The sequence below is a fragment of the Petromyzon marinus genome, chromosome 14 (assembly GCF_048934315.1).
Source record: "Petromyzon marinus isolate PM22_M1 ecotype Great Lakes invasive population chromosome 14, UKy_Petmar_22M1.pri1.0, whole genome shotgun sequence".
NCBI lineage: Eukaryota > Metazoa > Chordata > Hyperoartia > Petromyzontiformes > Petromyzontidae > Petromyzon > Petromyzon marinus.
The window spans coordinates 12,437,928-12,451,493 of record NC_133680.1 but is presented as its reverse complement, the minus strand read 5'-3'; positions in this window follow the sequence as shown (position 1 = coordinate 12,451,493).

The following is a 13,566-nucleotide window of genomic DNA, read 5'->3' as shown; positions in this document are numbered from 1 at the left end:
TTTCGTGCTTGTGCTGTTGAGCTGTGTACCACTGTGTTATCCGGAGTTGGGGACCAGTTGTGTAGTGGTTAGCGCACTAGAGTTCGATTTCCACTTATAACCAACAACAGTGGCGAAGATTTGTACCGGTTCTGGGACTCCCCAAGGTTGATTTAGCATTAAATGAGTATCCGGTGCAGTGTGTAAACATCAGCACTGGGATAGACAGTTTTTTTTCTAAATTTGGTTTTAATCAGAAATTCTGTTCTGAAATGTGTATGGGACAACTTTGATTCGCGAAGAAAATGAACGGGTAAATTATGTCATCGAATATCACCGATTATCGGTTCCCAGATATGAAAGCAAGTTGCCTCAAGCTGACGTGATTTTCCCTGATACATTTTTGCGTTTCCCCATTAGTTGCGGCAGACAGCATAACCCGCTGGAACGAGTGAGCGCGTTTTGGAAACTGTTCTCAGGGCTGCTTGCTCGTTATTTTGTCATTATCGCCTCTCCCATGGATAAGCCTTCAGTGTCATTTTTTCTGTTGATTAATAAACAGTTTTTTGACATTGCTACGACCGCTCGTGAATTCCTGCTATTCCTAATTGCCAGAGGGATCCTTGCTTTAACTATTATCTCCAGCAACCGCTTCATGAGAATAATAACAATCGTCATTTTTTAGTTACCAAGGACATCCGCAACTGAATCTTAACACTCGTTTTTTTCAAGGCCCCTTATTCATGATGATCGTCTTACACAGACCGGTGTCCTCCAGAGGAATGTGAATATTCACCACCACCGAATCAGAACTGCCAACAAAAAAAGAGCGCAGGAAAAATGTAGCACACTTTAACTTTTTAGTATGTTTTTCTTTAAAAAAAAGGAATGACTTCACCTTTATTAATTCATTTTCAGTAGTTTACAATTAAGATTACAAATCAAATAAAAAATTATATGAACCCGCAACTCCTAATGTGAGGGACAAAGCAAACCCCTACCCCCTGCCCCCCCCCCCACCAAATCTAGAAGTCAAACTCCGCCTATGATTGACTTTTAAAAAAAAAATCCTCATATTTGGGTGTCCTTACGGCCACTGAGGCTCCGATTAATGCAGGTGTCTGGCATTTGACAGAAAATGCGCACTAACAATTTTTCAAATATCCTAAAGGTCTTGGACCAGTGAGATTTTACATATATATGTTCCTGCAATATTTCTGTGTCATTAACCCCCTTTGATTGGATAGAATGACATCATATGGGTTTAATGGCATTGGCTCGGGAAATGTCTCCGTAAAAATATGATTAAAATGGTGGGCAGTTTCTGTGTCGCTAAGCTTCTGCATGATGGCTCAATAATTTCACATCTTTGTATCTCTATCTACATGTATCCCCCTATTTCTCTTTGGTCTTCCTGGTTAAAGATTCATGTTGTATCAAAGGGCCCTCATCTAATCCCCTAAGTTTATTATCGTGATCACAGTAAACTCAGAATTCCTGATCAAGGTTGAACAGAACTTTAGTTTACTTGGGTTAGTTTACACATTTTTTTAGAATCTACAATGCCTTGGTTGATCTTATTTGGTTTTCACAACGCAGAGTAGTCTTCACCATTAACATCAGCCTCAGTCAAACCCACTGCTGAATGCAGGCCTACCAAATCCGCCACCAGCTCTCTCGACCCTGCGATGTAATGATCCACCAAGAACCTGAAAAACCAAACAGATTTCATCGCTCCCTCTCCTTGGTTGATGTCCTTTCAGACATGTTACATTCCTTGCCTTGTGTAAGCCAAAGTACCCGACCGAGAAATATCCTCCATTTTCGATTGAGTTCTCTTAGGAGAGAGAGCATGGGAGGAGATGGGTCTCTTTGGGTGACCTTATTCACGGTTGGGTCCAAATGAGCTCGAATCCGTTGCTTAGATCCCAGGCACATCGAGCGAACTCTTTGGGCTTGGGGCATCGAGGCAAGAGAGATGGTGAGGGCGGGGTGGAGGAATTGGATTTGGTCCATCCCACCTCTCCGGGTGCGGCGGTCAAAACAACGGCACAGGTTTATTTATTATGCCCGGTCTCTCTCCTTCCAAACAGCAGTACGCATTGATCCACTAACAGTCGATGGGCAGGTCGCGCCCGTGGTGGGGGTAGAGTGTGGGTACTCCCACACTTCTTTCAAGACGTCTACCCAGCGTGGAAGAGTAGACCAAAATACCCAGGCCAGTGGGAACTCTTTTTGGCGGGGAGTGGCGCCCGCAATACAATGCAGGGCCGCACCTTCACCCCGCTACCTCACCTGGGCGTGGCAGTTCCCAGCAGGCCGAGCGGTCGCCTGATGAAGCTGGTTGTAGTTACTGGCGAAACGTCGTACTCAGATTGTAAATGTTGTGGCTTGGCTCTCCAACACACCGGTGTGCTGTATTAGTCATAATAAACGTTTTTGGGTTAGATCACGTTTTTTATAAATGTGTCGTAACCCTCCACCACCCGACACGGCCAATCAGTAAAAAAAGTGTCACGTTGACAAAAGACAAAATAGTTCACTACTTTAGCCCACCGGTGTGTTGAAGAGTGGATCCACAGCATTTACAATTTTTTGAGTACGACGTTTTGCTGGTAATTACATTCAGCATAATTGGGCAATTCTCCAGAATGGTGAAGCCCTCACTTGCTCCCGGTCTTAAAAATAGCAGCAGGGTGACGGCATCATTTAACTGCCGTACTAGTGACGAATTGGCATGTTCTGTTTACGTGACAACCCTTACTAGTTGGCTGTTGCGGGTGGTGGCGGGTTTTAACGACACATTTTGTGTGTGTCTGTGTGTGTGTGTGGCCACGTGGAATGTTCGAATGCTCACTGCGGAGGAGAGGCTGCCACTCCTCTGTCGGGAGCTGGACCAGTACCGCCTGGATTTCTGTGGCATTCAGGAGGTCCGGTGGACCGGTTCTGGCTCCTGCCACCATGAGGGGTGGACAGTCCTTTACTCGGGGCAGCAGACTGCCAAACAACAGGGTGTGGCTCTTCTTTTGAACAAAAGAATGAAGGGGGCGTGGGCACGTGGCGGTGAGGTGTGGGAAGCTGTAAGCCCCAGGCTACTTTGGGCTCGCCTTCCCATCAACCAGAGGCGAGGAGTGGTGGTCGTGGTTACTTATGCACCCACCGAAGACGAACATCCGTGGAGGGATGCAGGCAAAGCCGATGAGTCAGATGCATTCTATGACCTCCTGTCACAGGTGCTGGCTAAAGCGGCCCCTCGGGATAGAGTCATCTTGTTGGGTGACTTCAATGCCCGAGTTGGTCATGATGCTGGCACCTGGTCTGGAGTGAGTGGAGGGCATGGGCCAGATCAGCTCAATAACAACGGTAAGAGGCTGCTAGATTTTTGTGCAGCCCATGGGCTTGTAATTACCAACACGCTGTTCCGGCATCGGCGCATCCACACAACATCATGGATGCATGCCGGGTCCAAGCAAGAATATCTGCTGGACTACATAGTGACGAACCAGCGGATGCGAGCCCATGTCCTTGACACCAGGACCTACCATGGAGCTGATCTGCCCTCTGATCATCGACTAGTCATCTGTAAGATGCGCCTGCCATTCTTCCACTCTGGTGGTGGGTGTACACCCAGGACCCCATTCCAACCTAAAGTGGCCTGGTCTCAGTTAGCTGATGAAAATTGCAAGCGAGAATTTCATCACCGCTTGCGGCTGGGGTTGGCATCGTCCCCCACTCCTCCTGATGTCGAGGGTAAATGGGCGAGGTTTAGGACTGTGACTCATGCAGCTGCAATGGCTGCTTCGGGTACGCGGTCCAGACCTCACCAGAGACCCTGGCTGACAGAGGAGGTGTTCAGGATAGTTGAGAAAAAGCGACAGGCCCACTGTCATCGGCTACAGAATCCCACGTCAGAGAATGAGGAGGCTTACCGCAGCCTTCGCTCGGAGGTTCGGTCGCAGGTTGCTGAGGAGATGGAGTCTGCCTCAGTGGCCCGCGATCACAAATCTCTATTTAACTCCATCAAAAAAGTAACCTGCAGCGCCACACCTATTACCATCATTATGGGAAAAAACGGTGATCCAATCTCCGACCCCCAGGAACAGGTTTGCAGATTTGCTGAGCATTTCTGTGAGGTCCTGGGGGAGGGGAAATCCCTCAGTCAGGAAAACATCGTGGCACAAAGTGGGGATGACCCTGCTGAGGCTGCAGTGCCTCAAATATTGGAAGAAGTCACCCCCTGTGAGTGGCTGGCTGAGGTGCCATCTGTTGAGGAAGTACTGAAGGTGGTCCGGAGTCTGAGACCAGGAAAGACACTAGGCAGAGATGATCTCCCAAGTGAAATGCTGAGGGAGGGTGGCGTTTGTGCACAGACTGCCCTATATGACATCATAACAACAGTCTGGACCACTGGACGGGTTCCACAGGATTGGAAGGATGCCCTGGTGGTCCCCCTCTTTAAGAAGGGTCACCACACAGACTGTAACAATTACAGGGGCATCTCACTCCTCAGTGTGCCGGGAAAGGTTCTGGCAAGGATTATTCAACATCGCCTTGCTAGGCATGCTGAGGAGAGGCTTACGGAGCCCCAATGCGGTTTCAGGACAGGGCGGTCCTGCACAGATGCCATATTTTCTATCCGTCTGCTACAGCAGAGGTGTAGGGAATTCCAACAAGACCTACATCTCTGCTTCATTGACCTGGTCAAGGCCTATGATACCATCAGAAGGCCTGGGTTCTGGGTTTTTCTTCGTGCTTTCGGAGTCCCTGACCCTCTGCTCACGATCATTAAGGACCTTCATGATGGTGAGTGGGCCCGGGTAAAACTACGTGGCCGGGAGTCAGAGCTATTCCCTGTACACCTTGGGGTGCGACAGGGATGTCCTCTGGCTCCAACATTATTTAACATCTATTTTGACCACCTAGTTCGTGAAGCCTTCAATAGCTGTACCGGGGGAATCTCCATTTGGTACAGATATAATGGGAGGCTGATCGATGCCCAGGTGCGGTCAAGGGATGGCTCCTTATTGGTCAACCACATTATGTATGTCAACGACCTGGTAATAAGCGGCTCACTAAGAGAAGGAGTTGAAGGCGCTGCTGCTGAAACTGGAGTGTGCCACTAAGAGGTGGGGCCTTACCATCAGCCCCACCAAAACGAAGCACCCGCCTGGGTATTTTGTACCATCGGGCACTCTACCCCCACAACTCCCAATCGGTGATGGGGCAGTTGTGGAGAGAGTGGAGAGTTTTCCATACCTGGGCAGTGTGCTCATGACTGGCTCCAGTTTAACAGCAGAGGTCTCACTCCGAATCAGTCGAGCGGCATTAACTTTTCATCGGTTTCATAACACTGTGTGGAAGCTACCTGGTCTGTCGCTCCACTCGAAGCTTCGGGTCTTCTCGGCCACAGTCATTCCCTCCCTTCTCTACGCTTGCGAAACCTGGACCCCCCTAATGGAACATCTTCGCCGGTTAGAAAAATTTAGGCTGGCCTGTCTGCGATGAATCCTGGGTTTAATCAGGCTGGATTGTGTGAGGAGCTCACAAATCCTCGAAAGATCTGGACAAAGTCCCATCGGTGAGCACCTCCGGCAGGCAAGGCTGTGTTGGCTGGGCCATGTAGCCCGCATGCCCAATCACCGGATGCCCAAACAGCTTTTGTTCGGCCGGATCGAGGGTGCTAAATGGGCGCAGCATGGGCTAGAGAAGAGATGGAGTGCCGTGGTACAGGAGGATGTGGAGCTGAGTGGACTTGCCGAGGACTAGTACCAGCGGTGTCAAGATCGGCCTCTGTGGAGGAGGCTCGTGAATGACGCTACTGGGCAGTTGGAGGCAGTCAACCTCCAACAACAACAGAGGGCGGAGGAGCGACGCTCACAACAACGAGCGGAGCGCCGGGTGGCTAAAGCACAGCAAGTTGTCACAGTAGGGGGCACAGGTGGTGCATCAGCCAGTCATCTCGGTCATCTCAGTCAGTCGACCCGCGGCACCTGGGTCTGCCCCGTGACCTGCCAGCGGGCGTTCGACACTTCACGTGGCCTCAAGGTGCACATAGGCTGGCACAATCATCGTGGTGACGTCACCACCACTTAGTGGCGAATGGCGGTTGTTGTTGTGTGTGTGTCTGTGTGTGCCTGTATGTGTTTGTGTGTATCTGTGTGTGTCTGTGTGTGTGTGTGCCTGTGTGTGTGTGTATCTGTGTATGTCTGTGTGTCTGTGTGTGTGTCTGTGTGTGTGTGTGCCTGTGTGTGTGTATCTGTGTATGTCTGTGTGTCTGTGTGTGTGTGCCTGTGTGTGTGTGCCTGTGTGTCTGTATCTGTGTATGTCTGTGTGTCTGTGTGTGTGTCTGTGTGTGTGTGTCTGTGTGTGTGCCTGTGTGTGTCTGTGTGTGTGTCTGTGTGTGTGTCTGTCTGTGTGTGTCTGTGTGTGTGCCTGTGTGTGTGTATCTGTGTATGTCTGTGTGTCTGTTTGTGTGTCTGTGTGTGTGTCTGTGTGTGTGTCTGTGTGTGTGTGTCTGTGTGTGTGTCTGTGTGTGTGTCTGTGTGTGTGTATCTGTGTATGTCTGTGTGTGTGTCTGTGTGTGTGTATCTGTGTATGTCTGTGTGTCTGTGTGTGTGTCTGTGTGTGTGTCTGTGTGTGTGTCTGTGTGTGTGTATCTGTGTGTGTCTGTGTGTGTGTGTCTGTGTGTGTGTATCTGTGTATGTCTGTGTGTGTGTCTGTGTGTGCGTCTGTGTGTGTGTATCTGTGTATGTCTGTGTGTGTGTCTGTGTGTGTGTCTGTGTGTGTGTCTGTGTGTGTGTGCCTGTGTGTGTATCTGTGTATGTCTGTGTGTGTGTGTGTCTGTGTGTGTGTATCTGTGTATGTCTGTGTGTGTGTCTGTGTGTGTCTGTCTGTGTGTCTGTGTGTGTGTCTGTGTGTGTGTATCTGTGTATGTCTATGTGTGTGTCTGTGTGTGTGTATCTGTGTCTGTCTGTGTGTCTGTCTGTGTGTGTGTCTGTGTGTATGTCTGTGTGTGTGTCTGTGTGTGTGTATCTGTGTCTGTCTGTGTGTCTGTCTGTGTGTCTGTGTGTGTGTCTGTGTGTGTGTCTGTGTGTGTGTGTGTCTGTGTGTGTGTCTGTGTGTGTCTGTCTGTGTGTCTGTGTGTGTGTCTGTGTGTGTGTGCCTGTGTGTGTGTCTGTGTGTGTGTGTCTGTGTCTGTGTGTCTGTGTGTGTGTCTGTGTGCGCCTCTCACCCCCCGCGCCCCACTCCGGCCTTTTGTCGACGTGCACATTGGGAGCGTGCAGAAATAATCTGCGATGCCGAATGAGACAAATAAAAGTCCAACTGCTTTTTTTTGCATCCAGACAATGAACGCCACCTTTCCGGGAGAGGTGGAGGCTCTGAAACAAAGGGAGAAACGAATAAAAGGATTTGCATTATTTGTCGCGATTTAAAACAGAAGGTTTCTAACCTTTGATCGTGACCGAGACAAGATTCCCAACTGCGTTCCTCCCCCGTCCAGCCCCCCCCGCCCCCCCCCCAAAGGATTACAAAGAGCGAGGGCTTTGATCCCGATTAAATTAGCATGCGCCGTTGCTTCAAAGTGAATGCAAAATAGAGAGAGAGGTGGAGGGGGGGTCGTTTTACATTTTCGGTTGCGTCCGATTTTGTGTGTATGGGCGCTCTCTGGTCGTGTTGACACAGCTGGGCCACACGTGACCACTCCTCCTGCTCCTCGTCATTCTTCGTCTTGCACCACCTTGTGTGTGCTTCTTTTTTCTCCTCCCCGAAATGCACCCAGCGAGGAGGAGACGTCACGTTTTTGAAGTTCAAGTGTTTTTTTTCTCGCGGGCCCAGGGAGGGGAGGGAAGGGTTCCCAACGCCCGAGATGCTGGGAGCCCTCCCCGGCACTCTGCTGGGAAAGCGTTGCGATGCAAAGGAAACGACTCGCCCCTAGTGATCACGTTATTTGATTAGCGCTCGTCATCAAGAGACATCGTGTTGCCTTCCTCCCTAAACAGGATGGTTGGCAATTCTACCTACCCCCCCAGCAAACAAAGTACCACACAGCCTTGTGAGAAAACACGAAGACGCATCAAGTGCGCGCTTATTCTACACAGGCACACACTCGGGTAGGGAAATGTCTCCCACATTGAAGCATGGACGGCCAAAGGTGAGCGAGAACCTTCTTTTTGGGGATTGTTCGCCGATATCAACATTTTATCACGAGCGTACAACACTTATACGGAGCCTAATGTAAAATGAATCGATTGCAAAACATGCCAATAAACTCATCCCCACCCCCACAATTATCGGCATGTTATGGGGTGGCACGGTGGTAGCACGAGAAGTCCCCTGGGCTCGATTCTCATCTTGGGTGCCTTTTCAGCGTTGCATTTGTATAGTTTTCCCCGGTACTCGATGGATTTCGTCCGGGTTTTCCACTTTCCTCCCATCGCTACGAAAACGATGCAATGTTAACAGATGTTGCCCACCAATCTCACTGCTGAAAAATCCCCCCACAACAGCGCAGTGCCTGCAAATTACTCACTTTGGATGACACGTGACAGCGATAGGGCCCTCTTACTGCAAACATAAAAAGTGTCAGGACCCTCTACTGTAAGAGAGTCTTGAGACTCGGTGAGGCTTTCCAGAGTAAAATTGCATTTGGCCAGAATGTATAAAACATGCGTTGGGTAAAACAGGAGCTTGGGGATTCACATCTTGGTCAAGTGTCGACAGCGACATCATACACATGGGTGTTAGATCAAGTGGGGAGCTCAGCCTCGGTCTCGTCCTATGGAGGGACTGGTCAGCTGCACGTGGCGAATTCTGCAGGGGAAATGCTTTCACTTGGATCGGACTCCTAGAGGAGTTATCGATTACATGCAATGCTCAAGTCGTTTTGACTGGCCCACGTGGCTATCATAGCACTGGGTGTATGTACTGCAAGTATATAGTTGACACATACAGCTCACATGCCAATGTTTATACGTTTACTATTCCTATTAGTTATTTATTCATCCACGGTATTAAATATTAATGCATCAGTCTTTTTCATGATCCCGGCAATTATTTATTCATCGATTGTACTCATTACTAATGCATGTGTTTATGCACATTATGGTCTAAATTCAATTAAAATTACCCACACGTGTGATGCGCCGAGGGGCGGCGGTAACACGACAGCGTGGGGGGGGGGGCACTAACAGCACAATACACGCAAGGCAAAGTGTCAGCTCAAAATCCCCCGGTGTCAAAAAAATCACCGCGGGTAAAAATAAAAATAAAAATATTAAAAGTAGGTGGCTGGGTGGTTCAGGGCGCCTAGGGCAGCATCAGAACACTCAGCCTGCACCGCTTGAACCCCCTGGGTTCAACCTCGGTTTGTTTAAACGACGACCGGGTAAAACCGATGAAACCCGCCTAACCGTCGTCGATTGCCGGCTGCAACTCGATTTGACCGTTCACGAACGTTTGCACCGATTGGCACGGGCGAATGTGCGAACCGCGCGGCGTCGGCGGCCAATGTCACCGCCACCCAAAAGGCGAGGGGGGTGCAATCCGGCGAATGCTTTTACTTGGCTGTTCACGCCGGCTGTAGGCGGAGGGGGCCTTCGCTACAGGCAGCACGGGAGGACCCAGGCGTTGCGGTCGCAGACTCCAGGATATCAGTCTTCTCCTCATCCAAACAGCCTCGGCACCATACTCGCTCCACCGAAATACCTCGTTTGAGCTCCACGTGCAAACTATCGTCACGTCCCGCAATGTTCACACACCTCGGGCTCTACGGCACGCTCGACCGCTATTGGATCGTCACATGGTTCAGCACGGCGGCGTGTAGCGTAGTATCTCGACAAGGCTCGATTATTGCAAGTCATTACTCTACAGGACGTCTGGCAAAAAAAAAACACATTGTCAAGCTATACAGCGTGTATCGAATTGTCCGGGACTTGGTCGTGACGGGTACGACAAGATCCGACCGTGTCCGTCCGGTGCTCGCCGATCTGCGTTGGCTTCCAGTTGCCGAACTAATACGTTGTAAGATCACGCTCATAACACACAAAGTGCTTTCCACAAATAAACCATAATACCTTGCTGATCCTGTCAAGGAGCATGAATCATCACACGAACTCCGGGCATCGTCAAAGCGGCTTTTGGATAGCCATGCGAACAAAAGAAGGCGACTACAACGCACCCTTTCAGATGCGGCCGTCTGGAACGCTCTTCCTTCCGACATTAGGAAGCCACTGGAGCTGTGCACTTTCAAATTTAGATTGAAAACTCATTTATTTAGAACTGCCTTTTTGCGTTTGGTTTGTTGTCCTTTCTCCGATTAACATGGTTGGATACGTACGGTGCGAAAGAAGTTAAACATACATACACCACACCCAATTGGCGTGGAAGAGTAGGCTAAATACACTCTAAAGGGGCTCTCTCTAGAGCTCCCTCGAACGGAGGCCCTTTTGCCGGTAGTCGCGTGAGCAAGACATTTGCAGGGCTGCGTCTTTACCTTCCTACTGCATCGTTGCCACAGCCCCTGAATTCCACTACCACATCCATCGTGGCTCCCACGCCTCCCCATGATGATATTTAGCCTCAAATGAATCCAGTTTGCTTCACATGTGGTGAGTGGCCGAACAGTCTCTGCAGAGCGTATGGGAGGTCGTGACTCGCGTGCGGATAAGAGATTCTAAAGTTGTGCGTCGGTCTGCTCTCGGCTTCCGTGCCTCTGACACAACGTGGTGCACCGCTCTCCGCAGAAAACCCTGAGTTGAATTATCTCCAGTGTCACGAAAAAGCAACAACAGCAACAAAGAGACGAGGAATTGGAATGTAATTGGGATGAAACGAGAGAAAGAGGGAGAGAGAGAGCAGAAGGTAAGTGAATAAACACGAATGTAAACCTTCGCAGAGGGGGACTGGCAGCTTCAATTATCCAAATTAAAATGCTGTGACTTCAGCTCATAATGATGTGCATTTAATATCTTACTCTGTGGGCGTATCACCGCTACCACAAAGCAAATATCGTATTATGATGTAAATTTTCATGGGAGATCAATATTTATGGATTTTTTTTACAAGTATATTTGTCACACGTTAAACAATTTCATGAAACCTAATAACACACAGAACCCTCCTTCAATTGAATTGTCGTCGTTGACAACATCGGCCATTATCGCACCACTGCTGGATGAAGGCCACTCTCTCTGCATGCTGTCGTCATCCCGAACGGTCCTGCCAATGCCTCAACGCGCCTCGTTCTCGCACCCGCACCGATGTCATTGCTTCTTTGTCGTCAAGGAGCATCATCCATTATCACGCGATGAACTCCGGCGGTCACCCTCGTAACAGCAGCGGCTTTTGGCTGGACATCGAACAAAGACGGGCATCGCACCGCGCATCTGCGGCCGTCTGGAACGCTCTTCCTTCCGACATTAGGAAGCCACTGGAGCTATGCAACTTAATTCCAGATTAATAACACATCTCTTTAGAACTGCCTTTTGTGTTTCAGTTTGTTGTCCTTCTTCTGCACCGCCGATTGGCACGGTCGGCTGCGTACGGAGCGAAAGAAGGTCAACGTCCGTTGTTCCGTCTCCACGGTGGTCGGGCTTTCAGCCGCTTTCTCCTTTCGCTGCCTTTCCCTCGGTAAGTGTCGCCTGTCCGCCACGGAATCCCTTCACCAGGCGTGTCCTGCCCCAGCTCCACCGACTCTTTTTTTTTTAAGAGTCAATGAGAGGCGTCTGACCTGCATCCGTTCCCTATTCAAATTGCGATTCCACACTCCGTCTGTTAGAATCAGTGCTCGTGCGTCAAAGTCGCCAATAAAATACAATACATGAATTACAAAACCCAAGAGAGTCTAAGCAAGTCTCAACCTATCCCAAAGTGGGGGTCTAATTTGTGATAGTTGACCAATTTCTAAAGAAGAATTCTTACACACAGAAGGATACCGGGGGAGTGCCTGCAGAAAGTTCATGCGTTGAAGAGGAAAAGACAACTATCATAGCACTGAACTGTCTCCCACAGTCATCTCACTGCCACACAAGTGGGTGAGGTGGCTCACAGAAGTTTTATCTTTGCAAGATCCACCAATCCGACATTCAGCCTGCTGGATTATGACCAAAACAACAAAGACAAGTGCTGTTAGCGAGCACCTATGAAGGCCAGAAAGGTACACGAGGGGGTGAGTGGCCAGCATCACGCCCGACCGCCTTTGTCTCCCCAGTGGCGATATTTACACACCGCACCAGGTACTCATTTGAGGCTGAGTTGAAGCCCAGGACCGGTTCAGATAATCGTCAATGGTGTTGGCCGTGAGCGGGAATCGAACTCGGGCCGCCGGGTTCGTAGCGGAGCGCGCTCTACCGATCCACACTGGATTATAAACACACGCACCGCTACACTGATAATCAAAGGGCTTTTGGTTCCACATCCTGCTGATGAGGTCATCATTTGTGGTTGTGTTCGGTGGGAACCAGTGGCTAACAGCTGGGTATTGCCGGCAATTTCCACCGCCAACGAACTTCCAGTGTGACGGTGGAAGTTCGTGACAGTGTCTGTGTCAAGTCTCTGTAGCTCACAGCTGGGGACTACACTGGGAATGACGGTGTCTGTGCCAAGTCCCTGTAGCTCACAGCTGGGGACTACACCGGGAATGACGGTGTCTGTGCCAAGTCCCTTTAGCTCACAGCTGGGGACTACACCGGGAATGACGGTGTCTGTGCCAAGTCCCTGTAGCTCACAGCTGGGGTCTCTACACCGGGGATAGTGCGTGGAGTGGTGGGCCTACTGGTTATCGCGCTGCGCAATGTACCCGGTGACCCGAGTTCATTTCCCAGCCGCAGTTCACATCAGTGGCGAATGATATCTGAACCGGTCCGCACCTCCTCTGTCCATCCAACCAGCCTGGTGAAGTATGGTCAAACGGCCCCAACAACCGGCACGGCATGAAGAGTCGTACATCGAGCTGGGGGGGGGGGGGGTATTGCAACAGTGTTGAAATGTATTTCCATCGTTCTCCTTTGAATTATCAGAGATGTTCGTACGCATTCGCGCCTTCGCATCTCCTCCCCAGCAGCGCGTGAATAATATCGGGGTGGGGTGGGTGGCGCACACCAGCAGTAGGATCGTGCGGATTCAAGAGTGCACGCACCTCACGCTTGCGTACGGCTGGAATTGATTCGCTGTGTGCTGTTACAAAGACGACGATTGCCTGGGGCAAGTGCTGTTAGCGAGCACCTATGAAGGCCGGAACGGCACGCGAGGTTATGGGTGGGTGGCCAGCAACCACGCCCGACCGCCTTTGTCTCCCCAGTGGCGATGTTTACCAGCCGCACCAGGTACTCGTTTTAAGGCTGAGTTGAGGCCCAGGACCGGTTCAGATAATCGTCAATGGTGTTGGCCGTGAGCGGGAATCGAACTCGGGCCGCCGGGTTCGTAGCGGAGCGTGCTCTACCGATCCACACTGGATTATAAACACACGCACCGCTACACTGATAATTAAAGGGCTCTTGGTTCCACATCCTGCTGATGAGGTCATCATTTGTGGTTGTGTTCGGTGGGAACCAGTGGCTAACAGCTGGGTATTGCCGGCAATTTCCACCG